The sequence below is a fragment of the Leptodactylus fuscus genome, chromosome 3, assembly GCF_031893055.1.
Source record: "Leptodactylus fuscus isolate aLepFus1 chromosome 3, aLepFus1.hap2, whole genome shotgun sequence".
In the NCBI taxonomy this organism is placed as follows: domain Eukaryota; kingdom Metazoa; phylum Chordata; class Amphibia; order Anura; family Leptodactylidae; genus Leptodactylus; species Leptodactylus fuscus.
In genome coordinates, this window is record NC_134267.1 from 56,635,431 (window position 1) to 56,658,139 (window position 22,709).

Genomic DNA, 22,709 nt, shown 5'->3' on the forward strand with positions numbered 1-22,709 from the left:
AATCTTTATAAGACAGGAAAAGTGAATAAAAAATATTATCTGCATTTCAATACCCTTAAAATAAAGTGTCCCTTTAAGAAATGTCATTGTGAATATCTGAATGAAAAGCATATTTTAATAAAAATATATTGAAACATTAAATTACAACACTTACGTTTTATGACCCTTGAATGGGAAAAATATGTTACAATTCCAGAAAAAACCATGGTGGTGAGCAGGTTTGTTATAGCAAGTATTCCTAAGCCAAACTTCATTAAATGGGTAAAGGTAATAATTTCTACCCTCAGTACCCGTGTAACACCCTATAATTAATATCGGCTTTGGCACAATTCGGTCGTTGTAATAAAGCAGTGAACCAGTTGTTGAAATGAAATGATGAAATACTTTTGTAGAAAAAAATCAGTGCAGTGATCCAAAATATTATACATCAAATTTAATGAATAATAAATTAGTCTACTGCTGAAGGCTAAGGCTAATGTACAAAAATATTCATTATGTGCCACAGAGGTTGTATGTGCTATACAGTACATATAAAAAGATGTAGGCATGAGAGATGCAGATAAAATAGGAGAAAAAAAAGAACTTTTTGGAATGTAAAATGTAGCAAAATAGTCTCTTACATACGTTTCTCCAATACACTCTTCTAGGTGAGCACTACAAAGAGTCCGGTGTCATACTAAAAGTAAATCATCCTCTATTCAGGCGTCGGGTTGCTCCCATTCAGGGAAATGGGCTCACTCACAATTCCATAAACTGCTATAGCATTGTATGTAAACATCCTCCAAGAGCAAATTTTCCCAATGATCCAAAAGCATTTTGGAGACGAACAATGCTTTTTACTGCATGATGGTGCGCCATGGTACAAGACAATAGTGACAATTATGTTTATTGGTGAACAAAGCATTGAAATTTTGGGGCCATGGCCAGGAAACTCTTCAGATTTCAATTCCATTGAGAACCTGTGATCAAGCCTCAAAAAGTGAGTGGATAAGCAAATACATCGAAATTGTGAAAAACTCTGAGCCGTGAATTTAAAACAAGAACAGGTTGCCATCAGTCAGGATTTGCTAATATCTAGATATTGAGGCTTTGCACAACCATCATGTATTTGTCAAGAAAGGTAAAGTGGCACTGAAGCAGCAAACTTTATGGAAACCAAAACTAGTGTCATTTTTATAGCTTTTGGCCACTACTGAAGAGGTGAGCAGAGGTGTAACTTGAGGGGGTGCAGACGGGGCAGTCACACCAGGGTCCAGGAGCCTTAGGGGGCCCATAAGCACTGGCATCAGTATTGAGATTACCCATTATCTGGCCCATAGACCTAGGAGACTCACCTTATCACCTGTAACCATCACTATCAAGAATTCACTGTAGGAATGAGGAGTCCTGAATAGGGTTGAGCGATCGGGATCAGAAATGTTTGGATTCCGATTAGTGATTGAGTAAATTTCACGATCGCAATCGGAATTCTGATCCTGATCTTTTCCGGCGGAATCGAGGTCGGGGGTTATTTTCCACAATGCTTGGCTACTGGCCAATCATTGCGGGAAAAGCTATAGTATCAGATGATCGAGTACTATTCGAAACTCCCGTTTCGAATAGCACGCACCCATAGGGATGAATGGCTACGTCCATTCATTCCTAAGGGAGTGTACTACTCTTCTGTTTCCCCCCTGCTCAGATGTAGCAGAGCTGAGTATACGGTAAAACAGGGACGAAGCAGAAGAGTGGCAGGCTGCGGTAAATCACTCCGTGCTGCGCTGCTGTGAGGACGATGAGGCACTCGCCATATAATAAGCCATGGCTAAAGTTTGCGAGTAGATAGATACTACTGTACATTGACTTGTCTATCTACTCTTCTGCTTCGTCCCTGCTTTACCGTATACTCAGCTCTGCTACATCTGAGATTGTTTCAATTTTTGGACTCCACGCTGTGTAGTGATTAAAAAAAAATCCCCCGGATACTTAGTCCCCCCCTGGTGTCCGCTTACCTGCACAGATCCGCTGCTGCTCCAGTTCTTCTTGCTCCTCTTCTCTCTCATTGACATGCCTTCAGAGCGACCTGCGCGCCCCCGCTTCCTAGACTAGTGTTAGAGATGCTGGGAGAAGGCGGGGCTTGTGGCTTAGGAGAGTGTGGGCGGGTACTAGGAGGGGAGACGTGAGTGATGCACTTACGTCTCTCTGCCCACACTCTCCTAAGCCACAACAAGCCCCACCTACTCCCATCATCTCTAACACTAGCCTAGGGAGGTGGGGGCGCACATGGTGCTCTGAAGGCATGTCAATGAGAGAGGACCGCACAAAGAAGATTGGGGAGCGGCAGCAGCAGCGGATCTGTGCAGATAAGCGGACACCAGGGGGGACTAAGTAGCTGGAGGATTTTTTTTTAATCACAACACAGCGTGGAGTCCAAAAATTGAAACAATTGGGAACGGGATTGGGTTCGAATGGAAAATGATCGGAAATCGGGATGTTAAAAAAGATCCTGAAGTTTCAAGATCGGCTCAACCCTAATCCTAAACAAAAGTTTGCACTGGGGCCCACAAGACTTTAATTATGCCACTGGAGGTGAGCATAACATCAGGGGTGTACAGAAGTAATAGAGGGTTCTAAGGTTGCAGCCAAACCTGGGTCCTGGTGCCTAAGCAGCTGCAATGCCCCATAAAACTAACAGCATTATAAATGGCACATGGTAGAAGGGGGTTCTGTTACAGAGCGAAGTCTCTGCAAAATATATCCAGCTTTGTTCAACAAGGACATTTTCCATGCCATCCACAAAGAAGGGGGGCATTATTGAAACCAAATGTTAGGGAACTACAGTGATATTGAGCATTCAGGTCATTTCTGGGCAACTTTAGAAGCAAAGCCAAAACTATTCCATTTCCAACTACAAAGGCTTTTATACATTTTTCTTTTTGTATAACCGACCCTCATTTATTGATGTATAACACGTTACATTGTTTCATTTATTGTAGCAATGCTCCAGAATTACTGTTTTAACAAGTCATTTGTTGTTGATACACCATGCATGACTAACTGGCTGAAAATCTGCCGTCAACTTTAGGCAATCATAATATCCCATAGAAGTTATACAAAGCAGCTTCCCACGTGAATATCTGAATGTCATTTTCACTATGAATACGAATGCACTTCTGAGATCAACATGGCCCATTCCATTATTTTATGCAAAGATAAACTCACCGGCCGGGACTATTTTGCGGCAAAGCCCTCAGTAAACACGTCTAACACATTTAGACTCAGGAACGGTTTATCAGACATTTGCTGCTGATTAGAGAGGGATTACTGAGGACATGGCTAAGCCTGGAGCCAATAGACAGAATGGAAACGTTACTACTGATGTAAACAAAAGGAAAATCGTGCCAAGACCACCAATACTACACTCATGTTACAATGAATGTCATTTCACTGAACGGTCCCAGATTCTGCAATATGGCCTCGGAAATAGTTCCACAGATGGTGCATTCAGCGCACACTGACAACTATTCAAGTCGGCTTGTTTTTACAAGTATTCTGTTTTATACAGGATGTGACTCAAGTGAAAAGTAAAATTAAATTGTGAAAGTGTGAATGACGATTTATTATTTATGATGGGATTTCTATCAATATAAAAGTATGCTTGAAATATCCTAAGATCAGTTTACACCACTGCGATGTGGCCGTTTGTTTTTAGCATTTGTATCATGTCCTCGCAATGTTGGCTGATATGGTATAGATTGGTACAGGTAAGGGGGCGTTCACACTGTCCGCCCGCCAGGTCTCTGTCCTATTCCCCAGAGAAACTGCATAGGGGATGGCTTCCGGGTGGTCATTTTTAAAACCCATTCATTTGACTCAATGTCCATATGCAGCCTGTCTGTGGAGAGGCGGCATACAGACACGGGCATATGAATGGGTTTTAAAACTGACTGGAAGCCGTTCCCTATGCAGTATCTTTGGGGAATAGGACGAAGACCCGGTGGGCAGACACGGGCACAAGTGTGAACACCCCCTGAGTGGTGACCAAAAATGGAGCAGACACATTTCAGGTGCTGAAAAAGAATGAACTTTACTGATAGACATGGCAGTACAGTAATGCAGCCTCATTCAAGTATCAAACACATGGCTAGAAGTATTGGGGTGCACAATAGCGCCTTAGGAGATAGCAATATTTAAGAACTGTTCCTAACAGTCTAACCTACCAGTGTCAATGTGGCCCAGGAGACAATGGTTGCATCTGTTTTTGCAATCCTTCTCTGATAAAGGGGTATTATGGCTGGTTTCATCAGACCTTCTATCTAGTAAGTCAGGGGTCTCCCACATACATGTGTCCCTTCATTCACTTGTACACAGGGGCCACAATTAATCATTAGTTAGGAAGTTAGGAAGTTTGGATCATGATATATCCTATGGCTATAGCCATAAATATTGTGAAGGTAAACCCCTTTAAAAATAGAAGTGGTTTAAAAAAATTAAACTCTTGGTATTGGCTTCATAAACTGCATCAAAACTGCAGAGAAGATACCAAAAAGAAGTTCTATTTGTCTCAATAATCTGAAGCTGTCATGACAATAAGTTTAGCCATGAAGCAATGGACCTGATGTCTTATCTCATCTACCATCTCTATATCTCCTCTGCCTTCTGTATATACAGTAATATAATGCTGACACGCTTCTCCTTCTACATCACGCAATAATAAACAGGCCATCATTATATTATATTATAAGGATGTACAATAAGTTATCTTACCGTCTGTTCTTATATTAATTTTTTATTGTCTTTTACATACTTTCCATTATGTGTAATGAAGCAATATAAAACCACACTATATATCATCGGCAAGTACAAGCTTTGTTTTATAGTCGGTACCTGTAATAGCAGGTAAACTATTCCATATATATTTATATAAACCAGACAGTGCGGTTTAACAAAAATTAAGCAATAGATTTACAGCACGTACATCTGCAGCATTGGAGTAATCTTTGAGTAATTTGACATTTGCATTTTGAGAAATGTCAAATGCTCCGGTCACACAATGGTCGCTTGATATGAGGTTGGAGTTAGTCACAAAAAGTTAATGGTAAACCATATTGCAGAAAGTGTATCGAGTAAGGGACTTTTTTGTGGTATCCATATAGTCCGGGTCTAGCGTGTACTCATAGTTTTCTGAAATGTTCATTCACATGTATTCCTGGACTGTCTAAAGCAGGGGGCCTCAAACTACGGCCCGCGGGCCACATGCAGCCCGCCGAGGACATTTATCCAGCCTGCCGCATGTGGCCCGCGCGCCGATGCCTGGATCGCTCACTAACGGGGAATCCGACTCCCCGTTAGCGCGCAGATCGCTGCTTTCAGTTGTATGTGCATATAATATAGTAGGGGGGTTACTGAGGAGCATATAATACTGTGTGTGGGTGGTCGCACTGAGGAGCATATAATACTGCTGAAGGGGAGGCGCTACTGTGGAGCATATAATCTTACATTTTTTTAAACTATATTTTGGCCCTCCAGTGGTTTGAGGGACAGTGAACTGGCCCCCTGTTTGAAAAGTTTGAGGACCCCTGGTCTAAAGGGACACTCGAGTCAAAAGGCTTACTGTGCTATGCCTAGTATTGGGTTTCAGAAGCTACAGTACGTTTGACATTATGTTTCAAAAAACCCAAAGGAGAATATCCTGTGCCATGTACCACCCACTGTGCCATGTGCCACCCCCTGTATCATGTACCACCCCCTTAGTCCTTGAACAAGACATAGTACAGTTTTGTCTGGTGTGTTCCTTTAAACCAAGCGGTATTGGCCAGGCTGGATAGGTTACATCAGATAGGCCATATGCTCCTATTCCATTAATGCAATGAGTAGAAACAAATAAAAAGTTATTCTATTGCCCTGGTGGAGCTGAAATCTATTATTATTCTTTTTTACGTGACAGATGTAGTGCGTTTGAGTAAATTTGTGATTATTACTCAACATACCGGAAAAGATATAAAAAAGCCTATAAAACAATACATAAAAAGAAATTCTCTTTTTTAAACATTGGCTAGAACAATAGTTCCTCCTATGAGTCCTGTGGGACCTCTAAACATGGCTGAGGATGTTTTGACTTAATCCAGGTGGATGAAATACATCATTTTGCTTAACTAATGGAGAAGTTGCCTGTTAGGTCAGTGTATTAACACAATATAGGTTTAGCAGAGTCCATTAATATAGAGAGGAATCTTCTATGATGTTGGATCATTGTGGAATCCAAAATATTATATGGCCTTAAAATATTGAGTTTAAGGGTTTCAGCAACGATCACAAATGCTATATTATATATTATATTGTATCACTCACTACATAGTCCAAAAAAGTCAAAGCAACATCCGCAGAATAACTATGTGTTGGGAACTTCATGAAATGGGTTTCTATGGCCCTGCGATTGCATACAAACCTAAGATTAACATGGACAATACCAAGCACCTACTGGAGTGGTATAAAGCAGACCACCATTAGACTCTGGGTAATAAGAAGCGATAATTCAGGTTTAATTCCCTGACTGTCTATCTGAAGAATGCTGCCTAGTAAGATAGCTAATGTATAATTTGTTGGAGGAAAAAAAATTGTATTTAGAGGTTTTTCAGGATTTGAAGTAGGCCCCATAATACCGGATAAAGATATGGTTAATGCTGCAGCATACAATGACACTGTAGACCTTTATTTGAGTCCAGCGTTGTGGCAATAGTTTGAGGAGGGCACATTTATGTTCCAGGATGACCGTGCCCCTGTGTACACTGTGATGTCCATAAAGCCTGCACACAGCACCGGTCTAATCCCCATCAGACACTATGCCATGAATTAGAACATTGATGGTCAGCCAGTTCTTCTAGGTAAATACATGAGTCCACAAATGCTCTTTTAGCTAAATGGCATAAATTCCTATAGACATACTCCAAAACCATATTAACACCCATAGTTTTCAGTTGAAGTATCCTGAAAGCTCAACTAGTTCTGATAGTCAGTCGTCCACATATTTTTCAGCCTGTCTCTATATATTAAAGGGGTTGTCCCATCACAAGGATCCTATCTATACTGCTTGTTAATGTGGATGTAAGACTTTTCCTAAATACATTGCTTCAGCAAAACTGCTTTGTTTGTCCACTATCTTACTTTATTCAATTCATTGTTGACACAGCCCTTGACTTATCTTCTCAAAAGTCAAGTGATGTATCTGCTGCTCTGAGGGGGGAGGGAGGAGGGGCTAAGTGCAGGGAGCCAGCCTGTGTTTCTAGCTATTCCTGTGTCTACACCACGTGACCTAGCTTCCTGTTAGCAGATAGGGGAGAGGAGCTGCTTTCATTTCTTCTGTTCTCCCAGTGATCAGGCTAGCTAATTCAGTTGTGTTCATTATGGCAGAGACGGGCAGTCTCTGTATGTAACACAGAATGGAGTTGCTGCTGCCTGTACTTCATAGTCCAATATGGGTGGGCGGGGCTACACACGAATTTGGGGGCGGAGCTAAACGGCAGGTTGCATGTGAAACCCCGCCCACCAAATGATGCAAGAATCCAGGAAGAAAGAAGATTTTACAGCAGTAAAGACTGATGAGTATGTGAGGTGGGAATACCCCTTTAAGTAAGATGTTAGTATTCACTTTTTATACTTACTGGAATGCTTGTGAATTTTTATACTGTTGGTTCACCACTGGATACTTATGGCTTGCACTATCCTCTATTTCATCATTACTGTGCTGTTCTAGACTTTCCATTTTATCTATCTATCTATCTATCTATCTATCTATCTATCTATCTCCATCCATCCATCATTCTATGGTACGAAATGTATATCTAAGGGCAGGTTCACACCTGTGCCCGGTCTCAGCTTTGTGGGTTTTTAATCTTCTGCCCGAGAAACTGGACAGGAGACGGAAACCCAGCAGTCAGTGTCTGCCCGTGAGCGTCTTCTGGTCTCCGCGGCGAAATCGTTTTTCTTTAACTGGACAGAAAGTCCTGCATGTCCAACTTTGAAGAGGTTGTAGGTTTTTGAAAATAACACAAGCCCCAGTAGTCACTTATAATCTATGAGTCAATCCCACAGCATTCTCCAGCATCAACTTCCCTGAAGCATCACCACGGGAGCTTAGGCAGTACATATTGGCCACTGAAGTCAGTGGATTGTCTGAGTAATGCATGGATGCAGGGTTGTAACTTGAGTGGGTGCAGAGAGTGCAATCGCATCGGGTCCCAGGAGCCTTAGGGGGCTCATAAGCACTGGCATCAGTATTGAGATTGCAGCTTCCATCTGGCCCATAAGCCAAGGAGACCCACAGATTACCCTAACCACACTAAGGATGATTAAACTCCTTAGCACCCGCAACCATCGCTATCAAGAATTCGCTGTAGGGATGAGGTAGGGAGCCCCGGACAAAAGATTGCATTGGAGCCTGCAAGACTACAGTTACGCCACTGCATGGATGCCCTGTAGAGAGACCCTTTGTAACCACTTAGCTTAATAGATGAACATCTTGGCAAAGTTGTAGTTATACTGAGGCCATTGTGCCTTCTACGACAGAAATAGATACAAGTATTATATATGCCACAGGAAAGAAACTGGGCCTGGTTACAGATTTTACAGTAAGAAAGGGACTATAGGAATTCAATTTCCTAACAAAATGTTCATAAATGGGTTCTCTAAACCAAACAAGCCTTTTAATTCTATATATTGTGGAGTAACTAAGTAGATTTTCCTTTTCTCCCTTCGCTTTGTAATTCACTCAGATTTATGCAAGCTGTCACTTGGAATCTATCATTACAACGCTGACAGACACTGCCTTGGCTGCAATCATATAATGCATGGTATTCTATAAAAGTGTAATGGAAAACATGTTATTTGTTATCCCATGCAGTGCCTGGGATAAGTACAAGATCTTCCTCAATTCATCAAAGTACAGCATGCTCAGTATATTCCAGCATTAACAGGTAGTCATTAGTCAGAAGATCTTTCTCTCTCTCTTTCTATATATACTGTATATATATTCTAACTAGCAATACCCGCGACTTCGTGCGCGGGCCCCTCACTCCCTGCACGATCCACCTCCAGCGCACCCGCAGGCCCACCCTCCTCAACGTATCTGGCCTCCTTTCCCCCACAGGCGCTCCCGCGGCCATGTCCTTTCCCTGCCGTGGCGCACCCGCCTCCGCCGCCATTCCTGCACACGCATCTGAAAAGCCCCCCTCCACAGTGCAACAATGGCCCCCACCAGTTCAAGACACAGAAACGCCTCCGCCAGTGCTCCCCTATGACAGTGTCCTTGCGGGCCCACCCCTGAACCCCTTTTCCAAACCCCTCCCCCCTTGTGAACCCCCACCACCCCTTTCCTCTCCCCACCTTAACCCCCAACCCCCCCTGAGCGCCCTCCGTCCCCCCAACTGTACGCACCCTCAAAGTCCCCATCCCACGCAGCCAACAACCAGTACCCGATGCTCTCTACAGGGCATCTCGGCCTTGTGACATGGAAGCACAGGCCGCGCCTCATTTGCAGGGCAGGCCCGGGGCGAACAGCACCCGGCCCACTGTACTTACCAAAGAGGTGAGACCAAGCGACGTGTGGAGCGCCGGAACATCAGTAGGCATGGTAGGTCCTATCTGCAGCATGTGTACCTCCGGATGGCAAGTTCACGGGCAGGTGCGGCCGTCTGACAAATGTGGTGTTGTGCGGCCGCAACCTATGCTGGCACCGGAACCGCGAGCAGCCGCCATGTTTTCCGGCATGGACTTGGGCACTGCTGCTGCCCACCCTCTTCCACCAACATATCGCTCCACTCGGCTTCCCCTGCGGGCCGCCCCCCCAGACTATGACCAACCAATAGGAGCTCCGCTGAAAGACCTGCGATGATGTCATCTCAGGTCCTGCAGCGGAGCTGGAAACAACTTTTGCCAGTCGCGGTCAGGATTCTGGTGGAGTGTGTGACCTAAAATGTAGCCTATGTTTCCTTCCTGCTGTATATGTAGGTATGTGTGAAATCTCATCTAAATCCGTGTAGCCGTTTGGTTGTGATTGAGGAACAAACACACAAACGTCCAAGGAGCCCTCTGCGATTTTTTTTCACTCATTATACCATTAGACCATTCCCTCCGAAGTAATAGTTGTCTATTCACAGTATCTTTCTCTATCCTCCTGATTACAATGTGTCCTTTCTTTTGTAGCATGGATTGCTGCGTCACCAGGAGGTATCTCTTTGTTGCCTGCAAATACTATTGGGAACTACCATGTGATCTCATATTCACCCCCATTTCCTTCTGCCCTAGATCCGTGGTAATGCCTCCTCTGCCTCACACTTGCCTCTGCAACCTATAGTCCCCTCTCTCGCATACTGCTCATAGTTCCGCCTCTCCCACAGTCAGGTCACCATGCCACTATTATCTTCCACAGTGTTATCAGCAGTAGTTGGTGCAGCTGCCAGGACCTGTAGTAACATCATCCTAACAGTATTAGAGCTACAGTGCAAAAACAGTAACAAAGATATGGCTGCAAGTACTAGATATGGGTACAGGTACTAGACATGGGTACAAGTACTAGATATGGGTACAGGTACTAGACATGGGTACAGGTACTAGATATGGGCCAAATGATAACGCAGTAAATAGTAGTAAATGTGCATGCTATACATCTGGTATATAGGCATTAACCTTGAAAAGTCAGTTGCAGACACAACGTATTGCGCATGTGACATAATTGTATATGCATGGAAATGAATTTCTGTCTTCTACCCCGACTGCTGAAATGATAAAGTAAGTGGTGCAATGATCGCAAAGTACAACAATGCAGTCTCCACATGACAGCAGACATTTCAGCCTGATATTAAGCTCTGAAGAATAGATAGCTAATATATTCACTGGGATAAAACAGATATGGGATAATCGTTCATAGAACTGTCCTCACTGTACAAAGTGAACCCAGGCTTATTTAACTCCTATCTTTGACACATTGAAGCCGCCTTTCACATACAAGCACCAGAGACAATAAAAATAAAGTAAGTCCTAATCTTCACTGTGCAATTGCAGTCATTACTTGTCTTTCTAAGCCTTCAGAAGAGATTTGGATTACATGACTCAGGGTTACTGCAAGCCAACAAGATAACAGACTGAAACTAGACCAATTATACTATGTTATCAATACAGGAAGAACAAACACAACTTCTGGACTGCTCAACCTGGAAGTCGCGGAGTTTATGCAGTTATACTACATCATCGATCTACGATAGTTCTAAAATTCCACATTTGCGCCTGCTACTGATGAAAAGAACTAAAATCTACATTGGGGTTTAGCGTAATGAAGTTTCTCAGTGCTGATCTTATTTTTTTACAATGACTTACCCAGATATCACAATAGTGTGGATATGCCATAAATGTCTACGGTCAGACAATCCCTTTAAATGTGACCTTACATAGGACTGCAGGTAAATTCACAATGCACAACCCTGCAGCTTTTAATGGTAAGTTTAACACCGCTACATCAGCAGTTGTAAAAACATGTACAGAAATCAATACAGTGTATTGATTTTACATTGATACATTTTATACATTTCTAATTTGTAACATTCATTCATATCTTATCGTACTGTTAAACAGTTAACAGATTCCTGCCAAAAAAACTGGGTGTGATGGGTATTTAATATGCAGCTGTCTATGAAGTGGAGATCGGTCTTTGTTATACAGAAAATGCAGCTGTAAAGCATATCTAAATGTATTGTCCTCCCAATGATTTGCCTCTAAATAGAGCGAGGATTTCCTGCCAGTCCCAAAGAACACTTTAGTTTCCAGCTGCAGTAGTGGCACTATACATAAACTGCAGTGGAGCAAGACAGAACCTGTCAGGTCACTGAGACCCAACAATCTCCCATCTGCAAGAAGCAGTCACCCAGGAGCATAGTCAGCCAGGGCAGATGACATTTATCATAGTCAGACACCTATGTTAAAAGAAATCCGATTTACCTTTTTATGTTCAACTCTTTATCCATATAGTCCGGAGAAGCTCCAATTCCAAAGTAACAAAATTAGGCAAACTTCTGCGCACTAGATTGTGTCTCCGTCCAGCGCCTTCAACTGACTTCAGCCTGGTTTCAAGAGCCTGTTGAAATCCTCAATGGAATAATAGCAACACATGCAGCCAGTATACAACAGACTTCTGATTTCAGCACTGCCGCTTCCCAGTCCAAACAACCAAGCATACACTACCATCCAGCCAGCCTGTGCTACTGATTCCTGTCCCTCCCCTATAGCCAGCCCTACCCTCCCCTGCCGCAGCAGCTGATCCACACAAGAAACCTACCCCTCCTTTTCCTTCCCTTTCACTCCCCAGCCAAAGGGTTGAGGCTGTAGGATATGTCTCTGGAGATCTGCCAATTCCGAGCAGTTAAATTATTTCTCCAGTCCTTGAGAAGTCAACCACTGTTTTCAAGCATTTTTCCTTAATACAGATGAGATGAACATTTTTCCTTGTATTGTTTTTATGTTGGGGGATTTTCTGTTTTGTGATTGTAGTGATTCATTTCTTGTATAGTTATTTCTTTTATTTATATGGTAGCGCTGAAAAGAGGGGTCACTCACAATGTTCCCTATCCCCAGTGAAGCTAGCGATCTGATTTCTCTACAAGAGAGCGTATAAACATATAGTGAAGTAGAGGAACAGCCATTACGCTATCATTGAGTCCTTCCGAGTAGAGATACAACTGTATAATGACTCAAGGAATGCCCACAATGTCCAGCTACTCAGCATCAAAGTCAAAAGCCAAACCGGCACTCACAGATTCTTCTCATATATTCGTTTATTGATGGTAAACCTCACAGATATGGAAGGAACAAGGCCTATGGCCGGTTCACATCCTATGATGCTTTATCTGAACTTTCATTCGATGCTCATACTTGAAGAACCAGCAAGAGCCGCTAGATTCTTGTTTTGTGGAATATTTAGAAAGCAATTAACCTCAGCAGGTATAAGACTACGTTCACATTAGCATTTACTGTATCCAGCCTTCTGTTCCAGGACAGGAAAACAGAGAAAGGAACAACCAACAACACTTTGGGATCTTTGGACAACCAGACGGTGAACCAGGATGGCCTACTGCACAAACATCGCGCCTACCAAAACTTGGAACTTTATTTGTACCAAAAAAAACATGACACCGACAAAGGTGTTTCGGGGGCAACCTTTCTTTGTGTGTATCCTACTAATATAAATGTGAAAGTTTGGATGTTTGTGTGTTTGTTAGTCAATCACGCATTGTAATTCACTCTTAACTCCCACAAGGAGGTATAGAATTTGCTACAGGAGAATACTCAGGTCAAGATCCTTAAAATATTCACAGATGTGTAACTGACATGTAATGGAGCCAAGATTTAGAGCCAAGAGTAGAACAGCAGGTGGATGAAGAGTCCAAGGTGAAAATAGAAGCAGTATCTAGGAACAAGGACGAGGTCAGGATCAGGGTCAATCAGGAGTCAAAAGAGTAACAATACAATGGGGAATGTATCATTGGTGCTTTGCACTCACTAATGTACTATTTGTCTCTGCAGATACAGCCATTATCTTGCCTCTGAAACACATTGAGCAATATTTGCTTCTTCATACAGCTGTGCACTTCCATCTTCTGCTAATGAAGTTAGGCCTGACCATAGGACATGTGCACCATTCCTCCGTGCAACTTGAAGGGTTAATTTGCACACCTTTGAGCTTTTCCCAGCCATTCCTCATCTTGGCACCTGAATAATATACCCTAGTCCACAGCTTGTTCCTGTAAGGGGTTTCTTATGGTTCATCCTGAATAGTGATAGTTTTCCTGAGCATTGACCTTAAGACCGGGACCCCACGGTACGGAAATGTCACAGCATTTTACAGTACAGGCAAAGTGGATGGGATTCTAACGAATCCTATACCCACTTTGCATTGAAAACTGCTATGCGGACACGCCGCAATTTCCAAAACCGGCACGCAGCATGTCAATTATACCGCCATTTCAGCCAAATGCTGAGCCCTCTTCAACCAGCTGATTGGGGGGGGGGGATCCTGGATGTCAGACTCCCACCAATCACATAAGGATCAATCATAAATATTTAAGACCCAGGAACTCCTTTAAATTCATAAATATATGTTCAAGAGAATACTTATAGGAACATATACGCTTACAAGTGTGCAAAATGAAAAGCACCTTGGGAATAAGCTTGCACTCCATTACCAATACCCTTCTGTGGACTATTATAAGGGCAGCAAGATTGCAGCTCAAGAAAACAAGAGCTAGTTTATGTTACCAATGCTGCTTATCATGCCAGTGCAGAGACTGGTGGTGAGAGGTGAATGGCATCCTATAGGTGAGTCCCTTATTGGCTTGGCACTGCCTGTACTGCCCTTATGCCAACAGTGGAAGGCTATATAGGCATATACACTCACCGGCCACTTTATTAGGTACACCATGCTAGTAACGGGTTGGACCCCCTTTTGCCTTCAGAACTGCCTCAATTCTTCGTGGCATAGATTCAACAAGGTGCTGGAAGCATTCCTCAGAGATTTTGGTCCATATTGACATGATGGCATCACACAGTTGCCGCAGATTTGTCGGCTGCACATCCATGATGCGAATCTCCCGTTCCATCACATCCCAAAGATGCTCTATTGGATTGAGATCTGGTGACTGTGGAGGCCATTGGAGTACAGTGAACTCATTGTCATGTTCAAGAAACCAGTCTGAGATGATTCCAGCTTTATGACATGGCGCATTATCCTGCTGAAAGTAGCCATCAGATGTTGGGTACATTGTGGTCATAAAGGGATGGACATGGTCAGCAACAATACTCAGGTAGGCTTTGGCGTTGCAACGATGCTCAATTGGTACCAAGGGGCCCAAAGAGTGCCAAGAAAATATTCCCCACACCATGACACCACCACCACCAGCCTGAACCGTTGATACAAGGCAGGATGGATCCATGCTTTCATGTTGTTGACGCCAAATTCTGACCCTACCATCCGAATGTCGCAGCAGAAATCGAGACTCATCAGACCAGGCAACGTTTTTCCAATCTTCAATTGTCCAATTTCGATGAGCTTGTGCAAATTGTAGCCTCAGTTTCCTGTTCTTAGCTGAAAGGAGTGGCACCCGGTGTGGTCTTCTGCTGCTGTAGCCCATCTGCCTCAAAGTTCGACGTACTGTGCGTTCAGAGATGCTCTTCTGGCTACCTTGGTTGTAACGGGTGGCTATTTGAGTCACTGTTGCCTTTCTATCAGCTCGAACCAGTCTGGCCATTCTCCTCTGACCTCTGGCATCAAGAACGCATTTCCGCCCACAGAACTGCCGCTCACTGGATGTTTTTTCTTTTTCGGACCATTCTCTGTAAACCCTAGAGATGGTTGTGCGTGAAAATCCCAGTAGATCAGCAGTTTCTGAAATACTCAGACCAGCCCTTCTGGCACCAACAACCATGCCACGTTCAAAGGCACTCAAATCACCTTTCTTCCCCATACTGATGCTCGGTTTGAACTGCAGGAGATTGTCTTGACCATGTCTACATGCCTAAATGCACTGAGTTGCCGCCATGTGATTGGCTGATTAGAAATTAAGTGTTAACGAGCAGTTGGACAGGTGTACCTAATAAAGTGGCCGGTGAGTGTACTTTCATACATCTGTGGCAGCACTTTCAAAGTGATCCCTTCCCAGACAGAACTAAATCATTTTTTTTGTTACAAGAAATTTCTACAACAAATCTGCCACGTATGAACACAAACTAATGATCTGTTTTCTGTTAGTAGGATGCTGTGTGTAGTTTAGGGTAATTGCTTTACTTTGCTTCTATGCTATAATTATAAGTTGGATGAAGATGATAAAGAAAGAAATCTTCTTATTTAAATTCCTATAATTGATTCTTATACAGAGTTATAAGAGGAATGTGTTTTCCTAATTTTATATGAATTATTAAAGGTAAGCACTTTGAAAGATATGTTTCTTGGAAGAAAGCAGGAGCAGGTACACCTGAGTCAGGGTATTGCACCTTCTTGACAAGATTACCTGTAACTCTTTAAGAACACATCCAGTCTTGGCCTTGAAGGAGTTTTCTCAGATGATTGAAAAACTAACTGGGGAACTGGATGTAATAAAGTAAAAAAATACCTGTAACTTTTCAACACTTTTCGTGTTATCACCGATACCCAACATATGACTGCTGAGGTCAGTTATCATCCCCATTAGTGTCCCCATACACAGTGTAATGCAACATTAATATCCCCCAAAGTACCCCATCAGTGCCCCTTGACATTATAATGCCATGTAGTGCCCTCCACACCATTATGCCATATTAGTGATTTTAAAGGTTGAGCTGCCTATGACAACTGGCCCTATTGAATTAAGTGCCAAAATCCTGCGGCCAATCTGATTGCTTGGGCTCTAAATACTGAATTCAAATTGGCCAATAATTATTGGAGCTGGCTCGGCTACCAAAATCAATAGCAGTTTCCTATTGACTTCAATTGCAGAGCACAGATGATATAATGGCAGCTCCAGCATCATGTCTTCTGTGTATTTTTATTTGCCTGAAGCGAATCACAAAAGTTTAAAATTTTATGTAATCCCAAATTTCAGGTGACAGAAAAAAGGACATAATCTGCAGTGCCTGCAATCTACTTGTGATAGGCCATGCCTATAACCCCACTCATGTCCTTTTATCCCCACCCGATCTTACCTAGTCTCTTTATGCGTGCTCACATGGTATAATGCCTGCTTTTACTATCCTCCATAATATATTATACCCCCTTAAAGGGGTATTCCCATGACGCTTGTTCACTAACCTGCAGGCTGTTGTGCTCTCTTCACTTCCTGCTTTTCTCGGCACATAGGTGGGTGGGGTTTCACTTGCACGGGTTTGGTTGTAAATGAATTACCACAGTGTGAAGCTGATGTAACAGAGCTGGATTTGAGTCAGTTTGCATTACATACAGAGGTAACAGACTCCGTATCTCAGCCCCTATCAGCCAAATTCAATTAAACCGACTGATAAGAGCTCTGAGAAGCTCCACTACTTATCAGACACAAACAGCTCAGAGCTGCTCTCAGCCCCTCCCTTCCCCCCTGAGAGCAGGCAGCTACATCACTTATCACAAATGAACAGATAATCCCAAGGGCCATAGAAACGGAGTGTAAACAATGAAGTGAATAAATTAAGATAGCGGCCAAACAAAGCAGTTTTGATAAAGCAATGCATTTAGGAAAAGTCTTAAATACACATAAACTAGCAATATAGATAGGATCCTTGTGATGGGACAACCCCTGTAATGTCTCAATATGGTATCATGTCTACCACACAATATATTGCATAACGCCCCCTTGTGGACCCCAATTGTATCATGTTCTTTGAGACAGGATACAGTATAAATTCCCCCAAGTGGCCTACATTATACATAATGTTACCTTTTTGATCCCCACACCATGTACTGTCCCCTCATGGCTCCCATAGAGTATAATGTCCTCTCCCAGTGGCCCACAAACCGTATAGAGGCCCTCAGACAGTAAAATGCAAAAGTAAAAGTAATGCTCACTTTGCCCCACTCTGGCATCCATAATGGTCATTCAGCAGCTTGGAATAACAGCTGCCATTAAGTGAGGGCACCACATTACGGCAACAAAATTAGGAAATGAATGGTGAAGCAAGTAACAGACAGCTCCCTGTCTCACCATTGTTCTGAATACTATCTACATCCAGAGTTTGCAAATATAATTGAATTTTTAGCATAACACCGACTGCTCAGAATGGTGGGGCTGTACTCAAACTTTGGGACTGTCCTGATAAGTCCAAGACGGTTGGGAAGTATGATGTTATCCAAACCTTTTGTAAAATTTTTAACAAACCCTAGACAGCAGTGATACTGAGAAAATGATACTATGGTGAGCTCCTTGCCTCACCATAGTACTTGCAGAGGACGCAGATAGAGTTAAAGTATGGCATACCACCCACTGTCTAGGACATTGGGACAGTATCCAAAATCTATGACTGTCTCATTAGATCTGGCCTATTGTGAGTGAGGACCCAATGGCAATATTCCACTTAGTCCATATTTGTATAAGGTGGTAGCTTTCACCTATAAGCCATCTATGGTCCCCCATTAGCTGGCGAAGCTGATGTGTCTTGCACTGTGTACCAATCGCATTGCCTATGGCTGGCCCGGGCCGTCTCCTGGCAGCAGTGCATCACCTGCAGCATCAAACGACTGGGAATTATTAAAGCCAAAATCATTACAAGGCTGGCTGGCTTTGATCTAGTGTCCAACTTTACTCTCAGACTTTCTTTTATGTTACAGAACTAACATACATGACAATTTTTCCTATAGAGGGTCAAATAATTCCTAGATATTTCATCCTGGTCAGTGGAGCACATGCATTATCATCAAGACTTAAGAGAGACATGTCTCCTATGACTGATTTTCTCTTTAATTTTACGTATTATACAAAAGACCATTTTTCCTATTTACTGTACAGGTAGAATTATCCATGAATAAAATCTCCTTTCTTCTAGACATAGCTCCTTCACCTCTAAAGTGATCAGAGATAGCACACTGACAGTATGACATAGCGCTTGCTTCTATAGTATGGCAGACAGATGTGCGCGCTTATATGGCATTCAATTTATTCCAGTGACTTTTCAGCCAAATCTCTCAAGAGTTAATTGGAAAATTGCTCAGAAGCAGGTCCCATATTCTGCTACGAAGGAAAATAAATCAGGAGCCTTATGTCAGCAAAAAGCATAGAACCATATGATACCAATTTGTCTTCTATATCAAAAAGCATGTGCCATAACAACGTCAGTAATGTGTTTGATCATTTTCCCTTTACTTTTATGTAATTTTTACCTAAAAATAATTTGGAGCCATAATGGAGCAAGCCCTACAGCGCTTGGATTATTTTAGCTTACTCCTTAGTACCTTACATACTGTGTACGTTCACAGCTTGTTATGGAAGTTACAATGCTGTAATATACATATACTGCTGTATCCTGTATATGTGCGCACCATAGACTATGTTATGTGGACATATGCTATTCATTTAGCGGAGATCTTACTTTCATTGCAATACACAGTTTGGCTTAGTTTACATCCGTGTTAGATTCTCCATTCTGAATTTCTAGTGCAGAGTCTGGAAGAAATCCTGGATGAAAAAGTCCTGCAAGGCCAACTTTTTTACTTGGAGATGTCTGTTAAAAAATAATGGACACCCAACGGACTCCATTACAATCAATGAGATCCCTTCGGATTTGTTGCTGTCACTAGATGGACCGTTGTTCCGTTGAACTGATTCTGAAGACGGCCAGAAGAACAGAAACCCCAACACAGGTGTGAATGTAGCAGCAGTGATATTAAAATGATAAAACCCTTTTGACACAATGAATTAAATTAGACATAACTATTACTCAGTAACAATCACTATTGTCTGCAGCTTTCTACGTATTATCTCTCTATATTATAAAAATGAATTTCTGTCTGTCTGTTCTCTAACGCGAACCAAACGACTGGACCGATCTTCACCAAATTTGGTACAGAGATACTTCAGGTATCCGGGAAGGTTTAAGATGAGACTCCAACTCGCTCGGACGTACCGTTGCTGAGATACAGCATTCCAAACACAATGCCCCCCCCCCCTTAGCCAATACAAACCTGCAAGTCTTTCACTCATATTAGATTCACGTCTCAGCACACAGTACCACATGCCAGAGGATTAGATACGCGCATCTGCACACAGTACCACATGCCGTAGGATTAGATACGCGCATCTACACACAGTTCCACACGCCGTAGGATTAGATACGCGCCTCTTCACAGAATACCACACAGGGGAGGATTAGATACGTGTCTGAACACAGTACCACACTTTGGAGGATTAGATACATGCCTCTGCACACAGTACCACAAGCCAGAGAATTAGATACGCGTCTCAGCACAAAGTACCACACGCCAGAGGATTAGATACGCGCATCTGCACACAGTACCACATGCCGTAGGATTAGATACGCGCGTCTACACACAGTTCCACACGCCGTAGGATTAGATACATGCCTCATCACACAATACCACACGGGAGGATTAGATACGCGCATCTGCACACAGTTCCACACACCAGAGGATTAGATAAGCATGTCTGCACACAGTACCACATGCCGTAGGATTAGATACGTGCGTCTGCTTACAGTTCCACATGCCAGGCGATTAGATACGCACATCTTCACACAGTTGTACACGCCATAGGATTAGATACACACGTCTGCATACAGTACCATATGCTGTAGGATTAGATACGCGCGTCTACACACATTTCCACACGCCGTATGATTAGATATGCGCCTCGTCACACCATAACACACAGGGGAGGATTAGATACGTGTGTCTGAACACAGTACCACACTTTGAAGGATTAGATACATGCCTCTGCACACAGTACCACATGCCAGATAATTATATACACGTCTCAGCACACAGTACCACATGGGGGAGGATTAGATATGCGCATCTGCACACAGTACCTCACGCCAGAGGATTAGATACACCTGTCTGCACACAGTACCACACGCCAGAGGATTAGATACACACATCTGCACACAGTACCACACGCTGGAGGATTAGATATGTGCATCTGTTCACAGTACCACATCAACAAGGATTAGATACTTGCGTCTAAACACAGTACTACACGGGGAAGGATTAGATACAGCTTTACTCCAGGTATCCATAACAACTGAACACAGGTTTTTCACTGATATCCAAAATGAGATACACATAATCACATGACGCTTATGGACATACACATAAACCACATACAAAATACACCAGTGCAAAACTGGACAATTCTTATGGGGCCACTACACAAACATAAAATGTAATATACCCGTGCGAAGCCGGGTCATCCCTCTAGTACTTTATAAAAGCATTTTAATGAGGTTGCTGATGGATTCTGCCCATATCATGAACAAGGATTATCTCCTCATGGCTACAAGCTGCCTCATGTTGATGGACACAAGTACTCATGCTTAAGGCAAGGACATAGTGATTGAGGAAACAGTCCAAAGGTACAGCAAGGCTCACAATGCTCCATGTACATGCAATACCCTGTGGTGTCAGTTGTGTTGGGAAGACCAGTGATATGTGGATGAATATTGCAACTCACAGGTAAGGATCTGTCTATGACATCCATCTTTGACATTCAGTTGTTATAACTTAGAAAGGAATCAGTTTTGACCATCGTATGGGTAAAACAACACATTTTGTAGGAGAAATCTGATTGTCAGCAACTTCTGGTTCTGCTGATTTTCAATATACCCAATCCATCACAAAACAAAACAAAATATGTATTGCTTCCAGAGGATCTGGCAGTGGTTTATTTTCTCCTATGTTCCCTTTGAGAACACATGCATACTTGGCCAAGCATGGATGTTTATGGTGGGATTGGGAGCAGGGCTGGTATTAGACAAAATGTGGTCCTGGGCAAAATTAAAAGCAGGGCCCCAAATGCTGATATACCAACAATGCCATCATATTCTGTCCTGTAAGAAGTTAGGGATGCACTTCCAGCGCCACTAATATAGACTAAAAAGATCAGGGGAACAAAAAGAAATTGTAAACATATACAGTCCTATGAAAAACTTTGGGCACCCCTATTAACCCCTTCCCGCCGATGGCATTTTTTGATTTTCGTTTTTCGTTTTTGGCTCCCCTCCTTCTAAACCCCATAACTTTTTTATTTCTCCGCTCCCAGAGCCATATGAGGTCTTAATTTTTGCGGGACAAATTTTTCTTCATGATGCTACCATTAATTATTCTATATAATGTACTGGGAAGCAGGAAAAAAATTCAGAATGGGGTGGATTTGAAGAAAAAATGCATTTCTGCGACTTTCTTACGGGCTTCGGTTTTACGGCGTTCACTGTGCAGCCAAAATGACATGTCCCCTATATTGTGTTTCGGTACGGTTCCAGGGATACCAAATTTATATGGTTTTATTTACATTTTGACCCCTAAAAAAATTTCCAAAACTGTGTTAAAATATTTTTTTTCTAAAAGTCGCCATATTCCGACGGCTGTAACTTTTTTATACGTAAGTGTATGGGGATGCATAGGGCGTCTTTTTTTGCGGGGTCGGGTGTACTTTTTAGTTCTACCATTTTCGGGAAATGTTATTGCTTTGATCACTTTTTATTCAAATTTTTATCAGAATCAAAACAGTGAAAATACGTCGGTTTGGCACTTTCAACTATTTTTCCTGCTACGGCGTTTACCGAACAGGAAAAATATTTTTATAGATTTGTAGAGCGGGCGATTTTGGACGCGGGGATACCTAACATGTATATGTTTCACAGTTTTTAACTACTTTTATATGTGTTCTAGGGAAAGGGGGGTGATTTGAACTTTTAATTCTTTTTATATTTTTTTATATTTTTTTTAACTTTTTTTTTTATTTATTTATTTTTGCATTTATTAGACCCCCTAGGGGTGTTGAACCCCAGGGGGTCTGATCACTAATGCAATGCATTACAATGCTAAAAAAAGCATCCTTTCTTTTGCAGGCTGCATAGACCAGCCTGCAAAAGAGAGGATTTGAAGACAAGCCTGGGAGCCTGTACAAGGCTCCCGGCTGTCATGGCAACGGGACGTCAGCCCTGGAGCATGCTCCAGGAGCCGGCGATCCCGGCCAAAATGGTGGCGCCCATGCGCC

The 22,709-nt window shown here is 42.6% G+C and overlaps 1 protein-coding gene across 1 annotated transcript in view; it reads right to left on the bottom strand.

Annotated features, from left to right (window-relative positions):
- Positions 1–12,207, bottom strand: part of PLEKHG1 (pleckstrin homology and RhoGEF domain containing G1) — a 176,177-nt gene extending 163,970 nt beyond the window's left edge. The window contains exon 1 of the mRNA XM_075267625.1: positions 11,968–12,207. The gene's annotated coding sequence lies outside the window, so the exon portion shown is untranslated. The remainder of the gene's footprint in view (positions 1–11,967) is intronic.
- Between the last annotated feature and the right edge of the window lie 10,502 nt (positions 12,208–22,709).